Source organism: Gopherus evgoodei, chromosome 22 (assembly GCF_007399415.2).
Source record: "Gopherus evgoodei ecotype Sinaloan lineage chromosome 22, rGopEvg1_v1.p, whole genome shotgun sequence".
Taxonomy (NCBI): Eukaryota; Metazoa; Chordata; order Testudines; family Testudinidae; genus Gopherus; species Gopherus evgoodei.
The window spans coordinates 9,308,296-9,334,178 of NC_044343.1; the positions used below are offsets into that span (position 1 = coordinate 9,308,296).

At 44.3% G+C, this 25,883-nt stretch overlaps 1 protein-coding gene across 6 annotated transcripts in view; it reads right to left on the reverse strand.

Annotated features, from left to right (window-relative positions):
- Positions 1–12,371, reverse strand: part of RFX2 (regulatory factor X2) — a 99,722-nt gene extending 87,351 nt beyond the window's left edge. For 5 of the 6 annotated variants that reach the window (XM_030540584.1, XM_030540591.1, XM_030540589.1 and 2 more), the window contains exon 1: positions 12,256–12,371. The gene's annotated coding sequence lies outside the window, so the exon portion shown is untranslated. Of the gene's footprint in view, positions 1–11,294; positions 11,404–12,255 lie in introns of those variants that run through there. The other variant, XM_030540586.1, reaches the window with a different exon arrangement.
- Positions 12,372–25,883: the final 13,512 nt, after the last annotated feature.

Sequence of the window (25,883 nt, forward strand, 5' to 3'; positions counted from 1 at the left end):
CCACTTTATTAAAATTGTACTATGAATAAGTAAACCAAGTCAATACTGAACCAAAAAAAAAATGCCCTTGTATTTAATGAGTCAAGAAGATTCCATAGGAATTTTGAAGACTACTTGTTTGTCCAGTAGAAATGGTTTCTCTTAAAGTTACAGGCATCATACCAATATGAACAGCATCTAGAAGAGACTAAAAAGAATGGAAATGCAAATATCTGAAGTTCTTTTTTGTAAAGCTATAACAATTCTATTATAATAATGAACTTTTAATACACCTAAAAGCCCAGTAACTTATATAAACATCTAATAGCTGTCATGTACAAGCAAATAATTCTGTGATTCAAGCAAAAAGTGAGTCGGTTATAATATCAAGTTCTCTCTCTGCTCTGGATCTCCCAGAGTGTTTTGTCTTTTAGGGCCCTATCCATAAACACTGCTGAGTCTATTGTTGGAAGGAATCTTATAGAAAGACAATAAAATTGCAACAGTAAACTCTGTGCCTGGTAGCCAATGTTTGAATACCCTGGGCTATAAGTTCTGCAAAGCCAGGGCTGTCTTTACTTTCACAATGCCCAGCATATTCTCAGTGCTTAATAAATAATGATTGTGCATCATCAATTTCAGGAGGCAACAAATGGCACAGATGGTGCCTGGACCATGAAGAGGGATTAACTTTACTTGTATTTGTTTGTGAAAAGAAGTAAACCTAGGAAAACCTCTACTTTAAATACATAAGAATACAAGAGCTGCCACAGTTGGTCAGACCATGCTCCATCTTGCCTTTTATCCTGTCTCTGGCAGTGGCCCATACCACAGCTTCAGGGTCAGTGTACAGAACAGGGCAATTATGGAGTGATCCATCCCTGTTGTCTAGTCATGACTTCTGAATCAGAGGCTTAAAGTTGCCCGAGCATGGGGTTGTAACCCTGATCATCTTGGTTACACATTGATGGACATAACCTCCATGAACATAACCAGGTATTTTCTGAACCCAGTTATACTTTTGGCCATCACAAGATCCCTTGGCAATGAGTTCCACAGGCTAGATGTGTGTTATATGAAAAAGTACTTCCTCTTGTTTGTATTAAACCTGCTGCCTATTAATTTCACTGGGTGACCTCTCTCTATTAATTTCACTGGGTGATCCCCCCCCCATACACACCATTCCTGATTTTATAGACCTCTATCATACCCCCACTTAGTCATGTCTTTTCTAAGCTGAAGAGCCCTAATCTTTTTAGTCTTTGTTCATATGGAAGCCATTCCATACCCCTGATCATCTTTGGTAGCCTTCTCTGCACCTTTTCCATTTCCACTAGGTCCTTTTTGAGATGGGGCAACCAGAACTGGACACAGTATTCAAAGTGTGGATGCACCCTGGACTTATATAACGGCATTATGATATTTTCTCTTATTTTCTATTCCTTTCCTAACAGTTCCTAACATACTGTTAATGTTTTTTGACCGTTGCTGTGCATTGGGCAGAAGTTTTCAGTGAAATATCCATGGTTTCCAAGATCTTTCTTGGGTGCTAACAACTATTTTAGAACCTATCATTGTATATATATAGGTGGGATTATTATTTCCAATATGCATTATGTAGCATTTATCAATACTGAATTTCATCTGCCATTTTGTTGTCCAGTCACCCAGTTTTGTGGGAGCCCTCTGTAACGCCTCGCAGTCAGCTTTTGACTTAACTGTTTGGAATAATTTCATCTCACCTGCAAACTTAGTCACCTCACTCTTCATCCCCTTTTCCAGATCATTAATTAATATGTTGAACAGCACAGGTCCCAGTACAGATCCTTGGCAGACTCTGCTGTTCATCTCTCTCCATTGTGAAAACTGACCATTTATTCCTATCCTTTGTGGAAACTATGTAGTCAGCAGGCAGGCTGCTACTTCTGTAAAGGTTTCAAGACCTGGGTGAAAGCAAGGAAGTTTCATTTTCCTCACTGGTGCAAACCTTGAGAACAATGTAATGTGTCTATCATATTAAAAAGAATAAATCTTTGTCAGGCAGAAGGCAACTCTGTAGAATTAACTTGGTGACCAAAAGCCATTATTGCCTCTTATTATCTGCACTTGTTAAAGAAATACCTCCCACCATGGTTGTTCATCCTGAATGTCATGCATATTTGATAAGATTCAGATTTCGTGTGCTGGGTGGATTTTGATTTCAAACAAAATAGGAAATATGTTTACATTCAGAAATTGAAGAAGAGATGAGTAGAGAGAGAGAGAGAGAGAGAGTGTGTGCACGCGCGCACATACAGTCTTTAGGCCACAGAAAGGATTTCAAGTTCTGTCAATTTATTGCTAGTACATACCAAAACAATTCAGGAGGAAGGAGTTGAAAAGAGAAGGGCATTCTCACACAGAACCTTCAGAACTGCAATGCCCGAGCACAATGTAGTTGAGATAAGGAGTGCTGTCTTATCTCAGAATTTCCTTGCTTTGCGTTTTTCGGGATCTTCACCTTATCAGAGGCTAGTGTAGAATTCTATTTTCTAGCCAAGCAAAAACATAATCTAGATAAATGAAATTTATTAATTTACTTCCTGTCTGAACCTGGATAGATTCATTGACTGTTACATCTGGCCTAACAGAAAAATTAAATCTGGCTGCCTGCCTTAGTTTCCTTTTGAATGCCACTGCAGAGCGTAGAGCGGGGGGAGAGGGGGAATGATTTACCCACTTGCCACATTTTGCTAAATCTTTCTTCCTGCTTCCCTCACTGAGTTGTGGCCCAGACTGTCCATAACTAAGACCCTCTGGAGAATAACAAAAGACAAACTCCAGAAGTCAGAGGGACTGATATAATCTCTCCCATTCCTTCTGGTGCTTTCTTCACCTTATCAGCATTACCCAGCATTATCTGGGTTGAGCCTCAGTCAGCTAGGTTTTAATCTCTAATAGATAGCAGGTAAGTCTCTCTACTCCCTCTACCCCAAATGACAGATCAGAGAACATAGAGCTGAGTCTCATCTGCATATTGAAAATACTGCAGCCCACACTTTCTTGCTAACCTTCTTAAATCCCATACACATTCAACAGAAGAGGCAGAAAAGTTGCCCAATACTACTCAGATCTCCCACAAAGAAGAGAAAGCACTCAAGCAATTCCATTTTCTCTTGCTGGTTCTACAAACTCATCATCTATACTTCATGGTCAATGGTACTGGACGACAGGTTTCAGAGTAGCAGCCGTGTTAGTCTGTATTTGCAAAAAGAACAGTACTTGTGGCACCTTAGAGATATGTTCCATTCTGTACATTCTGTAGCCCACGAATACTTATGCTCAAATAAATTTGTTAATCTCTAAGATGCCACAAGTACTCCTGTTCTTCTTAATGGTATTAGAGGCATCTGACAGACCTAAAAGAATCAGCACAAATATCTGATCTTTACTTATTACCAGGAAGAGATTCTGTGTATGTACAGAGCCAAGCACAATGGGGTCCTGGTCCATGACTAGTGCTGTTAGGTGCTAAAGTATATAAATTAATAAATACATAATAATAATAAAAAAGAAAACAGGTTTTGCCTCTGTACCATACTCAGGATGAAGGTCACATTAAATAGGGCCAAGGATATCCAAGGACGCTAGACTTTCTTCACACTCACCTTTTCAACCAGATAAGGTATATTTGAGACAAGATAACAACTGGAGAGGTTGCTGATCTCAAGCAATTAACTGAACAAAGATCTAAAATTGTTCCATTAGCAGATGCTATATCTTTCCCCACCTTGAGGAATAATTGAAAATCAACTCCAGTAAAGCCGTGGAACCTCCACGTTGGCTTACCCCAGCCAAATCCCTGTCCCTCTTAACTCTCAGCCCACACATCCTCCATCATCTCCAGAACCTCAGTAAGAGGCATTGCTGATATTCAAGCAAAAAGCTTTTATGCCAGCTACCCAGGGCTCTACTATGTTAGTGGTAGATAGCTCAAGCAGACTCTATGAAACCTAACCTGCAAGGTAACATGAAAATTCCTCAGAGAGAGATACTCCATCACCAGACGTGAGTTAGCGAGATTAACTACCCTGTACAGTTTTGCCCAACAAATGCTATGCTATGGTGAAGTTGAAGTTACTCTTCTTCAAAGCCATGGAATAATCTTTTCAAAACCTTTCTGGATACCATTGGTCACAGTGAGAAAGACTTCTGCCACCAATGCCACATCATTGTCTCCACCTGTTTCATCAGCGGCAGACAATCAAAATACCACTGTGACCAGCAAATTTAAAAGGCTACTTCCCTGACTTCAACAGCCACTCCATCAACAGTTTAGGATAACAGTTCATTATAAAATGCCTCACCATCCACCGGCTGAGTGGCCTGTGGATAACGTAATGCTCTCTTTCAGAGACTTCTGAAACCTAGCACACTCCCATTGGTCACTGAGGATGGGCTATCAAAAGAAGACCTTTACACCTGTCCCGGAACTGAAGAGATAGTGGTCAGTCTGTGACCTCTAAGTATTGCTATACTGGGTCAGACCAGTAACCCATCTAATTTGGTACCTGCCTCTGACACTGGTCAGTACAAAGTGCTCCAGAGAAAAGAACCAAACAACCACCTCCTCCCCACCCAAAGTTCAACACTATGGAATAATTTGCCGCAAGGGAATCCTTATTTTCCCAAACCCCATCAGTCAACAATTGGCTTATGCCCTGAAGCAAGAAGGTTATATATATCTATCCCTTTTTGCAACCCATCTAACATAAAATGTGGATCTTCTTAACCAAACTAACGGCCAATCCTTTTTTGAATCCTACTAAAAGTCTTGACCTCAACAATATCATCCAACAGCAAATTCCACAGATTAGTTACCCTGTTACCTCTAATTCCATCCCAAAACCCAAATTCCAGTGTTGGCCAGCTAAATGTTGAGCCAGAAACTGTCTGGGACAGTCCCATGGTTGTCATGGTGGCCACAGGATCTTAAGCTAACTCTGAAGAGCAGTCTGACAATGCCTAGGCAGGTGGTGAGCTGAGGCTACTACTTAGTATGCTTAACATGTTCATTTTACCATTACCTCACTTTGTCCCCTGTCCTTTTCTCTATCTGCTGTATCTTGTCACACTCCTAGACTGTCAGGTCTCTGAGGAAGGAACTTTCTTAAGCCTGGTCTACTCTTAAAAGTTAGGTCAACATAGGTACAGTGCTCAGTGGTGTAAAAATTGCAGACTTGACCCTTGCTGTAAATGCAGCTACGTTGATGGAAGAATGCTTCTGTCAACCTAGCTACCATTACTCGGGGAGGTATGGAAAAACTCCTTCCATTGCTGTAATCTGTGTCTACGCTACAGGGTTACAACAGCATAGCTACAGCCCCATACTGTCCATAACGTAGAAGACATGGCCTTAGTTATGTCATGGCTTTAGTTATGTCCCTGTACCAGTGCCATGCACAATGAGGCACCTGATCTTTTATTGAGGCCTGTGGGCATTACCATAATACAAATAATTAAGAATTGTCAGACACACAGATAATGAAGTCTCCCAGGACACTTTCTTTTAGCAACTCCAGTACCTCTGCAGAAATAAAGTTCCATCAGCAACTCGTACATTAATGCAGGACACATCTTAATTCCATCCTGTGACTTACATACGAGCTGGGCACACTTTAAAATCTAGTTCTGGAATGGGGAGCCAGATGCAGCCAAAGCTACATGATTCACACTAAATGGGTATCAAAATAAACCACACGAATACAGACAAAGAATCAGATAATGAAAAATAATATTTCCACAAAAGCAGAAGCAACAGAGAGCATATTCATATATATTCAGTAGGTATATACATGCTTTACTACACTGGAGATTGTTTCCAGTAAGCAGACTTAAAAGGTCAATATTGCATCCTGCCCATATCTTTTCCTGTAACTAATCCTCACTTTAGTGTTCAAGAGTCTATATTTATTAGCCATTCTGTATACAGGTGGGTGGCTAAGAGGTGTGCAGTTGCTACAGCCTAAATTCACTAATACCTGTATATGATCATCTCCTCTAAAATGCCCATTTCAGCATAATAAGCCATTTTCAAAAGATACTAAAATAAATACATTCCTTTCAAAGGAACCAGCAATCCCTTAAAAAAAATCAGAGCATCCCAGGTTTTTGTTTTTGATATCAGAAGACCTAATAAGCCCATCAGAAGATTTAGTTGTAACATGCAAATAGCTATGATGGTAATAAAAACCAGTCTTATCAGTTGTACTCTTTGAAGCTGAATGGATAACATACCGACTCTGACACAAAGATCATGACTACCTTCAATTTTGGCCTAGGACACATCTGTAGGCATTTCCCCACACATAGGGCAAGATTTTGGAAGTCAGCTCCCAGGTATTTGTTAATAAGAGTGAGCCCAATTCACCCATGGAGTAAGTTCAAGGACATCACTGAGTTACACCATGGATGAATCTGGCCGAGTTGGTCCATCTTCCTCATGAGTGATAGTACATGGTGATGGTGAGGACACGTGTGCTATCACATCTATACAGTCTATCTCCAGTCCCAAAAGCTATTCCTCGTTTAAATAATTCTTCTAACAAATGTCCCAAAGAGAACAAGACGAATGTGCGAACATCAGTTTTCTGTCTGCTGTTACTTTGTAAATACTCATATAGGTATGTATCCACATATGATTGCATTATGTATCCATAGATGATTCGTTACGCTTGCACATGTCTTCCACACACTCATCTTCACCATAATGTTTTGTGATACTGGTCCCTTTGAAAGTGTAACTGCAATACCCAGTTATTAAGAAGGCTAAATTTCTAGCAGAGATTAACACAAGTATAGAAGAAGTCAACTAGGCTGGGAAGTCTTCCTGCATTAGACAACGTTATGCTCAGGAGAATAAACTCTCTTCTAAACAATAACAAAAGAATCTAGACCCATTGTGATATGTAAATTACTTTACAAATGCCCTTATTTGGCATTGGTACAAATCTTCAAACCCTATCTAGCACCAAATCAACAGAACACAAATAAAAAAATTTTGAAGGTCATGGTTGGCAGAAGTCCTACCACTTTTACATTACACAGAAATCTCCTGAAGTGTTTCCTTCTAGTCTCATCACCACACCTCAAAAGTGTCCTACGCTACTCATAGACTTTAGGGTCAGAAGGGACCAATATGGTCTAGTCTGACCTCCTGCACAAAGCAGGCCACAGAACCCTACCCATTCACTTCTATAACAAACCCCTAACCTATGTCTGAATTATTGAAGTATTCAAATTGTGGTTTGAAGACCTCAAGCTGCAGAGAATCCACCAGCAAGTGACCCATGCCCCACGCTGCAGAGGAAGGCGAAAAACCTCCAGGGCCTCTGCCAATCTGCCCCGGAGGAAAATTCCTTCCTGACCCCAAATATGGCGATCAGCTAAACCCTGAGCATGTGGGCAAGACTCTACAGCCAGCATTCAGGAAAGAAGAATTCTCTGCAGTAACTCAGATCCCATCCCATTTAACATCCCATCATAGACCACTGGGCATACTTATCTGCCGATAATCAAAGATCAATTGCCAAAATTAAGCTATCCCATCATACCATCCCTTCCATAAACTTATCAAGCTTAGTCTTAAAGCCTCAACTTCATACAGAATAAAAAGGACTACCTCCCTGTCATAAGTAAATAGGAATATTCTTTAAACAAGAGGAAGTAACAGAATTCCTTCACTGATCGAAGAGATGAAAACATATGTCTAAACACAACTCAACATGCTTAAAAAAACCAAACAGCTGAATGGTGTCTGCAGAATTTTGGTATTTTCTATTTGTTCTTTATTACCTAGTTGAGACAAAAGTACAGCAGGTTTTCATGGAACAACTTCATTCAAAGCTGAGGATTCCCTGTAGCTGGAAATATGATTCGCACAGTGCAATGCACTGGAATAATTCATGTCTTGAATTGTTCATTATGAACACAAATTCTCTGTAAGTGGGTTCCCTGTTACCTAATGTATTAAGGTGTACATGGTTCAGCCTGAAAAGACATATTATGTTGCCCATTAACAGATTCGCAACATAATTAGTTCACATGCTACACCGACACTAGGACAGTTTAACTGAAGAAAGCCAGTAGTTTTCAGACAATAAGATGGATTTGCGAGTGTTTGAACACAGAAAAAGAATTGAATAAAGGAATAAGACAAAATACCTAGTCTCAAAGCACAGATAGAACAAAAGAAAAATCCATATGTTTCACATATCAGAAATATAATCTCAAATCACAGGATTGCAGTTACCAATGCTCAAGTAAGTTAGACTGTCTACTCAGCGCCCCACTTCAAGTCCTGGCATGCTGGTCAGGACAACACTTTGCTCCAGCTGGCATGCTTCCAGACTTTAACTGTGCTGGCATTTGTTTCTAGAAAAGCGGAGAGGGGGAAACTGGTTTAAATATATCTCAGCAGTCTTCAGCAGAAACTTTTGCTGAAGAGTGTAGCATTAAGATATGCTATTAAATCAGCAAGGCCCTCATCATTATATGTTTTTGTGCTCCATAAGATACTTTTGGAGTCAGAGAACATTTTCAGTACTAATTCTAGACAATTGGACAAAATATAAATTCAGTCATCTATGTTTTCAGACTGTACTTAAAAAAAAGAAACCAGGTCTCTATTAAAGTTAAGATTTGTCAGTCTTCTGAAGTTTAACAAACATCAAGCTATTTAAAAACTACTAAAGTAATTTGTTTTTCTATGCAATTATTAATTTTGAACCAGCAAGAAAAGAAACAGTTGTTAACCACTGAGATTAGACAGTCTCATATCAGTCCTGAACAAATTTGGCTTAGAAAGCATATGAATGGAGGATAAAAAGAAATAATTTGGGTTAAATATATGTAACTGTGATTTATTTCCCTTTAGCATTGATGTTATAAATTTGCAATTCAAGGGTCTGATCCTGAGAGATACCAAATACTCACAATGTCCTTTGATTTCAGTGGAAGTTGTGGGTACTCAGAACTTCCCCGCGTCTGGTCCCATATTATTGTGATAAAGCAGAGATTTAAGAGATATACGGAACAGGCACAAAACTTCACAGAAAACAAGTTTCCAAGTCACAGACCCAAGATTGTATAGAAAATAAATTTCTAATTTGTGCATAGCCAAGCCAGAAGTGCTTGTGCAGACTTTCAGAGAACAGAAACAATATCATGCAACCTTCTATGCCTCTCCTTCAGTCCTCTGTAGTACTGGAAGATCTCACAAACATTCATCCTCTCATTATCCTTTCAGCACCAGTATCATTCCCATTTTACAGACTGGGAACCAAGGCACAGAGAAATAAGTCAGTGTTGCCAACTCTCACTCTATTTGTTGTTTTTCTTGACAGCTCCTGCAGTCAGATAATTACGGGAGACTCTTATCTTTCCTTTAAAAAGAGTCCATTTCTAGCCCTCATGGTTTCGGAGAGGAGCTTGAAAACATGGTCTAGAGGCTCTAAAAACAGAAGGCACATTTTAAACAATAAATGCTGGTCTCTTTTTAAATTAATCTCATGACTTTTGAACAGTGCTGGCAACACCAAGATTTTCAAAAAGACCTCAGCAGCAGGTTTTCAAAATGTAGCCATAAGTATCACAGGGGGAGCTACTGAGTGCTAGGTACTTTTAAAAGTCTGGTTCCAATTGTGAAGACTGAAAACCTGGCCCTAAGGGACTAGAGCACGGTCTTTGGAGTCCAAGTCCAAAGCTGTAAGCACAAGATTATCTTTCCTTCTGACCAATCACCATTAATCAAGTTATTTTGAGTAGCGATTATTGTACATTTACAGGAAACTATTCTTAGTCCAAACAAACTGAACAAAAACATGTTAATTGAACAATGTAATTGAAGAAGTGGATAATCTGTTTGTGCATATTCCAAGTGCAGAAAAATAAATTATATCATTTGTTGCGAGGTATTCACTCAACTCTACCTCAAATACTATAAACAAACAAGATTTTCCATCTTTCAACAAAAAAGATTAAAAAGGTAGGATGATAAGTATCTAAGTTAAAGAATGGAATGATGTAGTCAATCTATAGGAACTCAGTCTGAAACAGATACATTTGAGGTGGATTTTCTCTTACACTGATATTTGGTGTATCACAACATGTGTTATTCAAAACAAACAGGAGAAATCAAGTGAAGAATAGCCTGCACCTGCTTCACAAAGTTCCTATTTAGATTTTCACATATTACTCAAACTGCAGGGAAAACAGAGAGTGAGACTTGCTAGTTCCAGAGAATTGAATCAAATAAATGACAGGTAGAAACCAAACTCGTTTTGCTAGATGTGAAGTTAATATAAAAGCCCAGGAGAAAAAGGGGAGGAGGAAAAAGGGAGCAAAGCTTATGCAAGTTCCTTTAAAAAGAAGCTACTTGAGTCAGCTACCATTTTTCCTTCTTTTTAATTTACATTCATGCCATGCATCCAGAAACTTACAATGTGAAAAGGAGAAGTAGTAATGGGTTACTTTGGCCAGTGCTATGTCCCAACTAATTGTTCTTTCAGGGAATACTTTTGTTCAAAACAAAACATCAAAATGTGGAATTCAGGGCACAAAAATAGGAAGAAATAATTTATCATCATTAGAGGTACTGAACTCCCTAACATTTGTATCAATTTTCCCACCTTCAAGATAACCAGAGGGTAAAGATACACAACTCACTGCCACACTTGAGTCCCAAAGCTGATTTTTATTTGTTGGGTTGTTGTTTTTTTTTTAAAAAGAGAAGGTAACTAAGTTTAAAAGATACCTATTAAATCATTTTGCATGATGGTGGTTACTGGAAAAGTTACAGAATAAGAGTGATAGAAAAGCAAGGGAAGTAAAGAGATTAAAATTAAAGGAAAAGAAAGAAAGAAAATAAATGAGAGAAAATGTACAACCCACACCCTTAAAAAAAATGGGAAAAAATATTTCAGAGGAACATGGTTCCACTTTATCTAGTATCCTTGTCTTTCACAGTGGCCAGAAATGGATGCTTCAGAGGAAAGCGCAAGAAACTCTGTAGTGGACAATTAAGGAATAATCTACCCACAGGGGAAGTTTCTTCTTAACCTCGATCAGTGGAGGTTTGTTTATGCCCAGAAACACAAGGGTTTAGATACTTTATATGATCTTATCCTAGCTAATGAAAACAGCAGATGTTCCCAATATCTACATATGTCAAATCCCCTGTAAAATATTGCTAAACTCTTGTGGTAGTGAGTTCCACAGGTTACATATGCATTGGGTAAAAAAGAAAAAAAGCATTTAATCAATGTTATATTTGTTACCTTTCCATTTCACTGAATGTCCCCTTGATCTTGTATTATGAGAAAGGGTAAGAACAATTAATTCACCTTCACTATGCAGTTGGTGAAAGGCAACATTTCACTAAAAGGAAAAGGCAGGAGAAAGTGTTGGGAGGAGAATGGTGTTGTGGCAGGCTCTCTCCAATACAGAGAAGAGGCCAGTGTGGTGTGTACATCATCTGATGATCAGCCTCCCCCACCAAAAATACCTCAGGCAGGGGCTGGGCAGAGAAACCTCTGAGCAACAGCTCCCAACACCCACAAGAAAAAGTTTGCAAAGAGGCAGCAGGAAAATAAGTTACATTAATAATAAATAGGATGCAGCCAAAAGCCAGGGGAGAAGCCATGGCACAAACTAGATTAACTCCACTCCCACCTCCTCTAAAATCAGATAAACTCCAGGTCCCCTCACACTGCCACACAAACAAGATTCACTCCAGCCCCACTCCTCCGGATCAGTCAGTCCAGCCCCCACCCATATAAGCTAGAATCTCTCCAGCCTCCTTGTCCCTCCACAGACTCTTCAGCCTCCCTCTCCTATAACCAGTCACTCCAGCCCCCTCCCACGAACTAGAGTCACACTAAGTCCCCACCAATCCAGCAACTCCCGCCCCCTCCACCCCCGCAACTGGAGCCACTCCTGCCCCCTGCCACGAATTCACACTAGTCTACCTCACTCCAGCCCCCCTCCATGCCTCCAAACCGAAGTCACTCCAGCCCCGCAGCACAAACCACAGCCACTGCTGCCCCCTCCTCCCTCGCCCAAATCGGAGTCACTCCTGCCCCCCGCACAAACCCAAAGCCGTTCCTGCCCTTTGCCCCCAAACCAGTTTCACCCCAGCCCGCACACCGGGTCACTCCAGCCCCTGGGCCCGTCTTGTCGCACCCCCAAGGGGTGGGGGAGCCTCCTCTCAGGGACCCCATCCCATCCCTGCCCTCTCACCTGCCCTCCCCGCCGGGCTCCCCGGGCTGCGCTGGGCTCCGGCTGCCGGGGCTGCGTGTTGCTACCGTTGGCAAGTAACAGTCTCCAGGACTACGGTCACTATGGCGCCTCGCGCGGGGTCTCGAGGCAACTGTTGCTACCCTCTCGTCTTACGTCACATGCAGGCCTCGCCCTCTTCCCGAGGAAGGGCGGAGGCCTTGGTTCCGCCGCGGCTGGTTGGCCCTAGCGTTGTCGCTCACATAGGGGCGGGGCGCGATTCGGCCAATCAGATGGGAGTAGGGGTGGGGCCGGGAGTTGGCGCGCGCTTTGGCGCTTCAATTGGAGGGAGGAGAGAACGTTCAGGGGCGGGAGGGGCCAGGAGGGGGCGGGGTCACCTCAGCCGTCACTCTGGGGCATGACCCTCCCCCCGCATCCAGGAGCGGGGCTGTGGCGCGCAGTGAGCGCGGAGCCCCGGGAACTGGGGAGCCACCTCAGCCAGTCTGCGGCGGAGCCCCCTCCCCACGCCCCGCGGGAACTGCCTCAGCGCCCAGGAGCCTGGGGAGGGAGGGAGTAGCGGGGCGGGTGTGAGGTCAGGGGCTGGCGGGATTGAGGGGGTAATGCGTGGGGCTGCTGTGGGAGAAAGGATAAGGGGGCCAGGCAGCGGGCTAATGGGGGTCGGAGCAGGTGGGGATGAGAAGGTAATGGGGCAAGGTGAGGGGGTAATGGGGCAGGGACTGGTGGGGGTGAGAGGGTGAGGGGGCGGCGTGGGGAACTAATGGGATGGGGTAGTCATGGAGGTTGGGGCTGGTGGGGATGAGAGGGTAATGGGGCAGAGTGAGGGGGTAATGGGGCAGGAACTGGTGGGAGTGAGGGAGTAATGGGGCAGGGACTGGTGGGAGTGAGGGGGGCAGAGTGGAGGACTAATGAGATGGGGTGGTCATGGGGGTTGGAGTGGGTGGGGGTGAGGGGGTAATGGGGCAGGGACTGGTGAGGGTGAGGGGGTAATGGGGCAGGGACTGGAGGGGGTGAGGGGTGGGGTGGGGAACTAATGGGATGGGGTAGTCATGGAGGTTGGGGCTGGTGGGGATGAGAGGGTAATGGGGCAGGGACTGGTGGGGGTGAGAGGGTAAGGGGATAGGGTGGGGGAGTAATGGGGCACGGCTGGGGTAATGGGATGGGGCTGGAAGTAATGGAGGTTGGAGCTGGTGGGGCTGGCGGTAATGGGGGTTGGAGCTGGTGGGGACAGGATGAGGGGGTAATGGGAGTTGGAGCTGATGGGGGCTAATTAATGGTGAGGACTAATAGAGGACATGGGGAGGCAGGTCTGGGGCAGTGGGGGCAAAATGGGGTACAGGCTAATTGGGAGAGAGGATGCTGTGGGGGGCTGAAAGAGAAAATGGGGCAGGCACGGAAGTGGATGGTAGGCTGGGGAATAGAGACAGAACCCCTTTTTGCTCTAGGACACAGGTTCGTGCCCCATTTCTTGTGAAGAGAACGGCGAGATGTTTAATGAAGATAAGTGGTGAGGACTTCAATTTCCCTTCTCATCCAAAAGGCAGCCCATTCCACACCCTTCCATCACCATGCTGTGGCATTAGCTTCAGTGCTGACTCCGGGATGAACATCACCTTCTAAGTAACCAGCACCACCTAGGTGTTCCTTTATCCACACACTAACTAGGACTGACCCCTACTTACTTTGTCAGATATGCAAAGTTCCCAGCCTACAGCCATGAGTCATATTTAGAATTTCCCCTTATTGACTATGATTTTTCACTTTTCTCCCTACAAATTCATCTGTTTTGTTACAAATTGTAACATCTAGAGGCTTCAGCCAAGATCTTGTGCTAGGTGCAGTATGTGAACATAGTGAAAGATGGTCTCTGTATTGAAGAATTTACCGTCTAAATAGATAAGACAGGTAACAGGTTGAGGGAAAGTAAAGGCGCAGAGAGTGGAAGGGACTTACTTGCCCAAAGTCACCCAGCAGGTCAGTGGCTATTAATGGGTAAGTTTGTTGGATAGATAGATTTGACTAGATATTTGAATCTTCACCTTTCAGTTTGTTTGCATTTTTTACAAGTGAAATTCTTGCCAGTTAAATATTAAAGAGCTGCTGTTGCATTATTGGAAACTGCCAAATCTCTCTGGAAATGGACTGCTTATAGATTAGCTGCATTTTTGTTCCCTTACCACACACAGGCATTTGCATGTAAACAGGCTCTTTGTTTCTTAAGAATTTATTTGCTCTTGCTGCTTATTTCTCCCTACCTGAACTAATAATTCTCCATGACATCAAAATTGTTTCCATAGCAATCAATTGTGAAGTCACAAACAACAAGCAGAGGATTACAGTTTGAGTTGAAGCCAAGCAGCCAAAGTAGAAAGAAAGCAGAGATCCTGTATTAATGCAAATGTCCTTAGAAATAACACTTGAGCAAATACTGTTGTGTAGTGTTGCTGTATGCTGTTAAAGAGCTGCCATTCTCACCCCAGACAAGGCTGCATCTCAGGACTAGTTGTGGCACATCCAGCACATGGTGTTTATAATTTGGTTTGGGGTTCTTTCTGGATGAAATGTGTAAACTATCATTTGATACAAATGATCTGTTGGCAGAATTGTTTCAAAGTGGAATATGCATTACAGGTTTTCATGAGCCAGCCAGGAAATACTCTACAGAATGTCTGACTATATAATTTGAATGACTTTAATGGAAAGTCCATTTCCCTGTTAAGCTGTGTGTGTGAATTGAGCTAGAGTGTGTATTAAGGAGACATCTGCTGGCTGAGATTGCACAATGACTTCTAAGGCATATTTCAGAAGGGCTTGTCTAGAGTTAGGAAGATTTGCAGCAGTATAATGATGCTGATGAAAACACCTAAGGTAGACATACTGTACCATTGCAAAATGAGGCTTGCACACTGGGACTATTTATATGTTTATGCAGTGCCTAGCACCATGGGACTGAAAAACAGACCCACAAACACCAACCTGTACAGGCAGGAGCTAAATCTCTAACCTTTGGAGAAAGAGATTCTCAATAGCTGGAGTCATCTGGGTTCTTATTCTTGTTTATTTTTAATGCACAAATTCCTCTGCACTGAGTATAAATGTAGAAGTTACCCAACAAGAGGCTAACCTGTGTTCTCCTTGAAGAGGTTGGAAATTCAGAAGTCGTCATCACGTGGAATTCCCCTGAAACCCCATCTTCAAATGGGGACACAGAAGAGCTCACTCTTTCGATCCCAGGAATCCCCCCTTCCTGCTCCTCTGGATCCTTCTCTCTCTAGGCAGGCTGCCTTCACCTGTGCAAATCTCCCTTCAAAGGTGAACACAGCCTGAGATACCATTGCTTCAAACAATAACAACCTAGGTGCAGATATCCCCTTCCAAGGGAGGATAGAATGGCGAAGACTGCCCTTGCTCCACCCCCCAAACTGAACAGGTGCCCATGCCCGTGAAGTGCCCATGATGTGACTGCCACAGAGGAAAGGAGAGTCTGCTGCTGACACTGCACTCCTCCTACTTGCTGAGGATCTTCTGGGCTCCTGTATCCTCCAAGGAGAATGGGCAGGTTTTCGTTGTGTGAAATGGGAAGAGGGTTGTTTGAAGCCTTAATCTTCTAACACCTTAGGGCCCAGTCCTCCAATCAGTGCACCTCCAAAATTCCATTGACACCAGTGGGAGTTTTAAGTGCATGGAGACTAGAAGATTTGGGCCCATAATGAGGACTCTTCCTGGGGGAAAAAATATTGTTCCAATAAGGCAGGACACAAGTCCAGTTCCTTCTTGGAACATGCCCACCCTGGCAGCATCCTCTAAGCGGAACAGAAATTAGCATTCTGTTCACTATAAAAACAAATCAGCAGGCATAGACCTCTCCAGGTAGCAAGAGTGACTTGTATTGCTATTAATATTGATCAGCTGCAGCATTCCCAACTCAGGCTGGCCTTGGAGAGAAAAGGACTGGAACTGAGACCCACCCCCACTGTTAATGTAGCATGGACCTCTGGACCATTTTGCAGATTTCTTTAGATTCTGCAGTCACATAGGTTAGTGGCAAAGAACAGCCTGTAACCCATTTATAGACCATCACTGCACAGCATAGGAAGGGACCTTAACAATGTTCTGGGAACATGCTTTTGGTTTCTACAACGAATGGTCAAATTTCCTTATTTTCTGTTATTTCACCTGAGCTGCAGTATTGTATCTGTTCCCTGAGAAATGAGGTCTTTGATGGAAACACTGACATTGCTTTTTGTCATTCTCCTTTATTTTTCATGATGCGTGGCAGGTTTATACCCTTGGAAAGGTTAAAATGGTTCCACTGTTTAGACCAGGGGTGGGCAAACTATGGCCCAGGGGCCAGATCCGGCCCTTCAAACATTTTAATCCGGCCCTGGAGCTCCTGCTGGGGAACACGGTCCGGGATTGCCCTGCTCCGCCTGTTTCCCCTTCCCCAAGTGTCACCCCTGCAGCGCCAATTGGCTGGAATTGCTGCCAATGGGAGCTGCAGGGGCAGTGCCTGTGCACGGGGCAGCATCCAGAACCGCCTGGCAGCACCTTCGCGTAGGAGCCAGAGGGGGGACTTGTCGCTGCTTCCGCGAGCTGCTTGAAGTAAGGGCCACCTGGGGCTGCAACCCTGACCCCTTCCTGTGCCCCGACCCCCAGCCCTGATCCCGCTCCCATTCTCTGAACCCCTTGGTCCCAGCCTGGAGCCCCCACCCTCCCCATACACCCCAGCCCAGAGCCCCCTCCTGCACCCTGAACTCCTCATTTCTGGCCCCACTCCAGAGCCCGCACCCACAGCTGGAGCCCTCACTCCCTCAACCCTGAGTTTCATGAGCATTCATGGTCCACCATACAATTTCCATACCCAGATGTGGCCCTCGGGCAAAAAAATTTGCCCACTCCTGGTTTAGACTCTGAAAAGTTTCTCTCTATAATGAAGGGGTCTTTATAGTCGTCTTACTATGGAGGCACTAGTCATGGTTTCATGGTTAAGGCTAAATTGGGTTTTGCTCTTAAAGCAGAGATTATAAATGTAGGTTGGTTTAAAAATAAGTTGGAACATGTACTGCCTCAGCATGGGGACGAATCGAACATAACTGCTTCAGAACTGCCCAAATGCATAATTGTCCCATATTTAGCATCCTGGGGGCAATATTATCTTAATTTGTTATCTTAAATCAGATCTGTACAGTCACTGTTACATAGTTTTAAATGATGGCAGATAGCCCATTCTTCATTCCATCTGTTATAAAACATACACACAATGATGTGCAGCAAGGCTGGTGGCTTACACTAGACATCAGGATTGACATCCTTAAATGCCAGGGAATTGCAAGCTGTAATTCCAGCAGGGCTGACTCAGAGTTTCATCCTTCAGAGTCAGGAAAATTGAGTTTTAGCTTTAAAAAAAGTGGGGGAGGAAGTGGAGGTTGATTCTCTGTTGCCATGCACCTTATGAAGATATTTCTAACAGGCAGAGCAAATGTAAAATGGGTGTAGCATTTTACATTTGCATTGTACCAGTGTAAATGACTGCACAAGGTACAGAATGATGGAGAGTCAGGACCTGGGGTCTTTAATGTCCATGCAGTATAGACAGGGGCCCTTAATTTTTGAAGTCTTATCTGAAAGACATCCCCGCCACCACGTGCGCGCACACACACAGCGAACAAGGTCGGTGAACCTTCTAAGGTGCTCCATTGCTGTGATAGATATGGCAATTTCCTGCAATATCTTTGGGAGATTTTGTTTGTATTAAGTTTATGTATCATGGGCTAGGGATTGTATGTAATACCATGGGGGAGGTGGACCACAGCCTTCCAGGAACTGAAAACATTGAGGGGTGATTAGGCACATTTTCTTAGGCTGTAACACCTCCAGAGAAGTACCACTGCTAGGGAAGCCCATATGCTGGTTCAGACTGGATTCTCCAGAGACCAACGGACAAAGAAATGGCTTTTGGATAAATAGCCTGAATTTAAACTGACTCAGAGGCAGGCCTCCTTTCTGATCCAGCAAACAGATAGGATTGAGGCCCTCCTGCACAGAGTATCCTTTCTGAGAAGGGTTGTAAGGACTGAAGTTGAGGAGGCATCTGGTAAGCTTTCTAGCATGTATGTAGGTTTTTTAATTAGGGATCTAAATATTGTTTTAAAAGTTAACCATGTAAATGTTTAAAATTATATTGTTCAATCAGTTAACCAATTAAAAGGAAAGGGGCTGGGGTTGCTCTGGCCGGCTGGCCCGGGGCTGGGTTAATGGTTAAGGTGGGTTAACTGGTAAGACTAATGCTTACTGGTTAACCATTTAATATTTTACATCCCTCCCTGTTGTTGTTTTCTCAGTACTACTTTCTCCTTAAGAATAAATGTGCTTCCCTAGAAAAAGCTGCGTGGGAACACAACTGTGGACAATTATGCTGTTTATAGTCTCTGAGGAGAAAGCAAATGGCAATTGCATGTTGGTTTATGCAGTCTGGCTTTCTGAGGATCTCACAGCATAGGCAGGGAACCGTGCAGCCTGGAAAAAGCCCTGATCAGGAGAGAACGAGACGTGGGTCTCCGCTAGGATGACCAGACAGCAAGCGTGAAAAATCGGGACTGGGTAGGTGGTAATAGGAGCCTATATAAGAAAAGGACCCAAAAATCGAGACTATCCCTGTAAAATCGGAACATCTGGTCACCCCAGTCTCTGCCCAAGAAACAGCTGAGGAGCCTAGAAGTGGGTGCCCTTGCTGGGTCATGGAAGGGGGATGCGGGTGCTGTTGCCTTGAACTGTGACCAGAGCTTTAAGCCACATTTGCACACTCCACATTTTTGGGCTGTGTCAAGCTTGGTGTACACTTAAAAGTTATGTCAGCATAGCTATGTTAAAGGTGTGAAAAAAAACACACACCTGACCTATGCAGGCATACTGACAAAAGTCCCAGTATAGATGCAGCTGTGTTGACAGAAGAGGGCATCTGTTAACGATGTTTGGAACTCCTGTTAGCGAATACTGCATGTGCGAAGGGGGGAGAGAAAAAAAGGGGGCTATGCCAGTACTGCTATGCTGACATAGGCTTCATAGTGTAAACATACTTTAGTTCAGGGATCAGCAACCTTTGGCCCACGGCTCACCAGGATAAGCCCCCTGGTGGGCCGGGCCGGTTTGTTTGCCTGCTCCATCTGCAGGTTTGACAGATCACGGCTGTCACTGGCCACAGTTCGCTGCTCCGGGCCGATGTGGCTGTGGGAAGCGGCGCAGGGCCAGCCACACCAACTGCTGCAGAAGTCACAGAGGTCACGGAAAGTCACGTAATCTGTGACTTCCATGACCTCCATTACAGACATGCAGTCTTTATCATGAAACACTGAATAGGTATCATTAACATTCACTCTGGAAAACAAAATAGCTCTGATAGTGTATGTACTTGTTCAGGTTTTCTCTTTATCCCAAACATGTTTGTTCCAGGCAAACACAGAACATGTTCTACATATTTATTGCTGCACATCTTAAATAAGTATTTTGGGTTCGTAAGAACCTCAAATGTTGTGATTGATGAAATGAACAGGAGGGAGGACATTTCAGGTGTTCCAAATGTTCCTGGGACACTGGGCTGTTATGGGTAAAATGCCTAAGTGAATTAAGTGCCTTTGTCATTTTTATAATGGAACAGGCACCTAAGTGAAAAACTATGAAAAATTGGGACTGTCCTAGTAAAATAGAGGTATATGGTACTTTAGTCCCAGGGCATGCTTTGTACCTTGTGTAGACATATATACATGTACTGTCATCCTGATATGGTAGCATTCTGTACCCCCTGCATGAGATGGAAGGTAGAGGAGGATCAGGCCCCCTGCCCTGTTGCATCCTGCTTTGCAGTAGCCAGAAATGCTCCCCTATAGCCAGTACACAATCCCTTAGTAAATCCCTACAGAAAAGCCTGGGATAATAGCCAATTCTTGCTGGGAACTGGGTAGTAATCATAGGTTTGTTAATCATTTTTAATTAGAAGCTTGTCATTGTGTGTCAAGCTGGTCACTGTAATAAATTCTTCTGTGTCTTGAACCTGTTGCATAATCCAGATCTTATCACTTCCATTCCAGGTCCTTCAGGACCAACATCTATTTAGTGAAAGTCTTCTACTTCTAGAAAATTGTTAATAACAACACAGTGATCTTCCTGCTATGGGAATAGATAAAACAGACCATACTCTGTATCTTGATAGTTAACTGCAGTTGTACCAGTCAGACACGAGAGGGCACACTTCTCTCTAAAAGTGACTAAAATCTAATCCCTTGGTTAATGTATGTTCAATATAACTGGTTGAAATGTTTCAACTTAAAACAAATTTTGGCAAAAAAAAGGTGTTTTGAAGAAATGAAAATGTTTTGTGGCATCATGCTGGGTCCTTTGAAATTCCAAGTTTTTCTGTGAAAAAATTCAATATTAAAAGACCTGAGTAAAAGCTCTGTGTATCTCAAAAGCTTGTCTTTCAACAACAGACATTGGCTCAATAAACGATATTACCTCACTCACCTTGTCTCACTAACATTAAAAAAATGTTTTTATGTCAGTGGAGGGAAAAAGCACCCCACTTTCATTCACCTTTTTACTCTTCACCTTTTTTTCCCCAAGGTGAGAAAAAATAACAGAAGTGACAAATGGCTAAAGTGAAACTTTTTGAAAACGTTTGAATTTTTTGTTTAATAAAATTAAAAGTTTCAAATGAAACAAAATTTCATCACTTTCAATTTTTTTCTCAACATAAAACCTTTCTTCAACTAGCTCCAATGCTGAAGGCCTCAACAACCATGCTAAGCGTAGATCTACACTGAAAACACCACAATGGTTCAGCTGCACCATTGCTCCTGCACCGCTATAGGGCTTCAGTATACACACACACCTATGCCGACAGGAGGGGTCCCCCCCTCACTGCAGGTAGATGGTAGCTAGGTTGATGGCACTATCTATACTTGGGATCTCAAAGTCAAATCACCATGAAGGCCGCATGAGGGCTAGTACATTGGCCCAAGGGCCACATTGCTAACACCTTTTAATACAAAGATACAAAAGCCCCCCACTCTGCCCCTGGCCCTGTCCCCACTCCATCCCTTCCACAAGGCCCTGCCCCTGCCCCCATTCCAACCCCTTCCCCAAAGCCCGCACCCCTGCTCCGCCTCTTCTCCACCTCCTCCCCTGATCGTGCGGCTCCCTGCCTCCCCTCCTCCCCCCAGAAAACACTAAGCGCTGCCAAACAGCTGTTTGGTGGGAGGAAGCTCCTAAAGGTAGGCAGAGGAGCAGGGATGTGGTGCACTGGGGGGAGGGAAGCTTAGTGGGTCACAGGAAATAACTCTGCGGGCCACATGTTTGAGACCCCTGGTCTATACTGAGAGTTAGGTCAGCATAGCTACATTTCTTGGGGGTGTGGATTTTTCACACACCTGAGGTCTTGTATACGTAACAAAATTAAGTGGACATACTTGAGGCTGACATACAGCCACTGCAGTAATTACTGCAGTTTTTCATGTCCACACTAGCTCCTTCCGTCGGCAGTGCGTGTCCTCACCAGGAGCTCTTCCACCAATGTAACTGACAACTGGAGCCCCACCAGCTGCCAGCCCAAAGCCCCGCTGCTACCTCCCAGTGAGGGATTGGTGGGAGGGAATGAGAGCCCGAGCCCAGCTGCCTCCCTGTGCGGGATTGGGGCAGGGGAAGCGCTCAGGTTCTCCTTCCATTCCTTCAGCGAAAGGCAGTAGCAGCACTCTGAGCTTTCAGCCCCGGCAGTGGGGCACTGAGCTGTCAGATGATGTAACTAACACAGTATCTACACAGACACTGTGTCACCCTAACTATCGACCTAAGCACTATGCCTCTTGCGGAAATAGAGTTATTAAGTCGATGTAGTGGGCAACTTGCATCGGTGGGAGCCCCATTGTAGTGTAGACACTTACAGAGTTAAGTCAATGTAAGATGCCTCATGTCAACCTCAGTCTGTAGTGTAGACTAGACCTGAGACGTAGCTATGCCGATGTAAGTTCCCAGTGTAGATCAGCCCTAACAGAGTCATACTGAATGCACTGTACTACCTAAGAACTTTCTGTTCCTGATTCTTCCTTGCTCTTTCACATGTGCCACCTTTATAATTGTGCAAAGTGTATGCAGATGGGGTGTAAAATGTCACAGGGTCTGATCTGGTAGCATTTGACATCCACTTTGCACAGAGGGAAATAACAGCCAGTGCAAGACAGAGCATGTCTAGACTAGGATAGCAAGTGTATTTTTTAAACATGTCAAAATGTTTTAACAAACAAGCTGTAAAACTCTAATGTAGACAGGGCAAGTTGTATCTGAAAATGTGTTAGCTGGTCAAAATGAACCCCAGAGGAGCTGAATAGTTTTGTAGACCTCCTCTGCAACTGCGTCACTGAAACTGGTTCCCGAGTACTGACAGTAATCTGGGGTGACATGTTTTCATAGTGGGATTGCCATTTGCTTCTCCAAGCAGAGGGATATTCTCATTCTGGTGTTCTTGTGCTTCACGGCTGGGACAAACTCAGGCCTTGGCTACACTGATGCTTTACAGGCGCTGCAACTTTCTCACTCAGGGGTATGAAAAAACACCCCCCTGAGGGCAGCAAGTTACAGCGCTGTAAAGCACTGGTGTAAACAGTGCCCCAGCCCTGGGAGCTGTGCTCCCAGCTCTGTAAGCTAATCCTCTCAGGGAGGTGGAGTACCTGCAGCGCTGGCAGAGCTCTCTCCCAGCGCTGGCACCGCGACCACACTCGCACTTCAAAGCGCTGCCCCGGGAGCACTCCCGCAGCAGCACTTTGGAGCTTCAAGTGTAGCCAAGCCCTCAGCCCACAATTCCAGGAACGTGGCCTTCTGCAGCCACTGTTGGCCCCCAAAGTGATCAAGTGCCACCATTCAGTGTTGGCCAGCCCAAAAGTATTGGTCCACCAAGTATAACTACTCCAAAGCTAGATCTTATAGGAGTACCTGAGCAACATCAAAGCACAGGTTCTCTTCTACTAGGTTGCTCAGCCTGCAGATTCCTCTAGCAAGCACTACATTCATTTGGCCCTCATCCTTGGGGGCAGAGATCAATTTGGAAATAGTGCAGGCACCAGTGAATTCTGGAATCCTGTGAAAGTGAGAATGGACATTTGACCTCTGCTCCCATAACTCCCTCAGATACCATGGTTATCCCACAGTTCACATCAAGTTTCCCAGAATGCAGTGGGCATGGAGGCAGTACAACGGACTTTGTGTTACCCATTCAGAGTGTTAAACTACTGCTGCAGGATATCCTGTGAACACAAGCCTTGAAATGCAATGTCACTTGTGCAGTGCAAGCTTAACAGTGTGAATGCACTCGGCTGAAATAGGTTTGTTGATTTAACTAAGCCAATATACTGTAACTTTTGTGTGTAGGCAGCACTAGAGTGGCACTGGGCTGATCACCACTGTTTAAGATTTCAATGGAGCATTTCAACACCATTCTGTAAGAGACAAGAAGTCCTTTCTAATGTAATAGCTTGAACAGACTTCCTCTTTGTTTGCAGTTTAACCACAAACATACTGGCAATGGCTAAATAACTGGGCCAGCTACTTGCTCAATGCCCAGAATGAAAGACTGAAGCCATGGGAAGGTAGCTGTTTCTGGGTGGAAAGCCAAGTAGTAATTCTTGTAATAAAGCTGGCTTCGTGACAAGACTGGCTTGTAGCTGGACTGGAAACAATTTTCCTGTCCCACCAAAAAAAAACAAAAATATTTTGAAAAAATTTTGCATGCCAAATCAGGAAAAAGAATTGAAATCTCAAAATAATGTGATTAACCAAAAAATAACAATCAATTCAGGTAAATTGAAACATTTTATTTCTGTAATTTCAACAGTCTTCTTTCAATTGTGACTTTTTTAAAATCTAAAATTAGCTTAAATTTCAAAGTTGCTTTGAAGTGGAAAGCTGGAATTCTTCATTTTGGAAGTGTCAAAAGGAACCAGCTTGACAATTTCAAAACTTTTATTTAATTTTTCAAGTTTAAAAATTCATCAAAACTGACTCTTTCCTGTGGAAAGAGTCTGTTTAGACAGATTGATGTTTTCCAACAAATAAATATCGTGGCAAAATATTCTCAACCAGCTCTAATGACTGTTAATGTGTTTGGGGCTGAGTTAAACTCATAGAATCATAGACTTTAAGGTCAGAAGGGACCATTATGATCATCTAGTCTGACCTCCTGCACAATGCAGGCCCCTGAATCTCGCCCACCCACTCCTGTATCAAACCTGTGTCTGAGCCATTGAAGTCCTCAAATCATGGTTTAAAGACTTCAAGGTGCAGAGAGCCTTTCAGCAAGTGACCCATGCCCCATGCTGCAGAGGAAGGCGAAAAACCTCCAGGGCCTCTGCCAATCTGCCCTGGAGGAAAATTTCCTTCCCAACCCCAAATATGACGATCAGCTAAACCCTGAGCATGTGGGCAAAACTCACCAGCTAGACACCCAGGAAAGAATTCTGTGTAGTAACTCAGGCCATGTCTACATCTAAAATTTTGCAGCGCTGGTTGTTACAGCTGTATTAGTACAGCTGTATAGGGCCAGCGCTGCAGAGTGGCCACACTTACAGCAACCAGCGCTGCAAGTGGTGTTAGATGTGGCCACACTGCAGCGCTGTTGGGCGGCTTCAAGGGGGGTTCGGGGAACGCGAGAGCAAACCGGGAAAGGAGACCAGCTTCGCTGCGGTTTGCTCTCGCGTTCCCCGAACCCCCCTGCAAACCGCAGGGAAGGAGACCTGCTTGCTCGGGGGTTCGGGGAACGAGAGAGCAAACCGGGAAAGGAGACAAGCTTCGCTGCGGTTTGCTCTCGCGTTCCCTGAACCACCCTGCAAACCGCAGGGAAGGAGACCTGCTTGCTCGGGGGTTCGGGGAACGAGAGAGCAAACCGGGAAAGGAGACCAGCTTCGCCGCGGTTTGCTCTCGCGTTCCCCGAACCACCCTGCAAACCGCAGGGAAGGAGACCTGCTTGCTCGGGGGTTCGGGGAACGAGAGAGCAAACCGGGAAAGGAGACCAGCTTCGCCGCGGTTTGCTCTCGCGTTCCCGGAACCACCCAGCAAACCTCAGGGAAGGAGACCTGCTTGCTCGGGGTTCGGGGAACGCGAGAGCAAGCCGGGGAAGGAGACCAGCTTGATTACCAGAGGCTTCCTCAGGTATGCTGGGATACCTGCTTATTCCACGGAGGTCAAGAAAAGCGCTGGTAAGTGTCTATACTTGATTACCAGCGCTGGATCACCAGCGCTGGATCCTCTACACCCGAGACAAAACGGGAGTACGGCCAGCGCTGCAAACAGGGAGTTGCAGCGCTGGTGGTGCCCTGCAGATGTGGACACCTCCTAAGTTGCAGCGCTGTAACTCCCTCACCAGCGCTGCAACTTTCTGATGTAGACAAGCCCTCAGATCCCACCCCATCTAACATCCCATCACAGGCCATTGGGCCTAACCCTTGTCTACAATACACCTGTAACAGTGATCAGCTCTCTGTCCAAATTGTCCTAGACAAAAAGGGCTCATCTACACTTCAGCTTTAACCTAATGAGACCTGCTTACAAACACTGTTGTTCCCTATCTCAATACAACACGGTTGTCCTCTGACCCA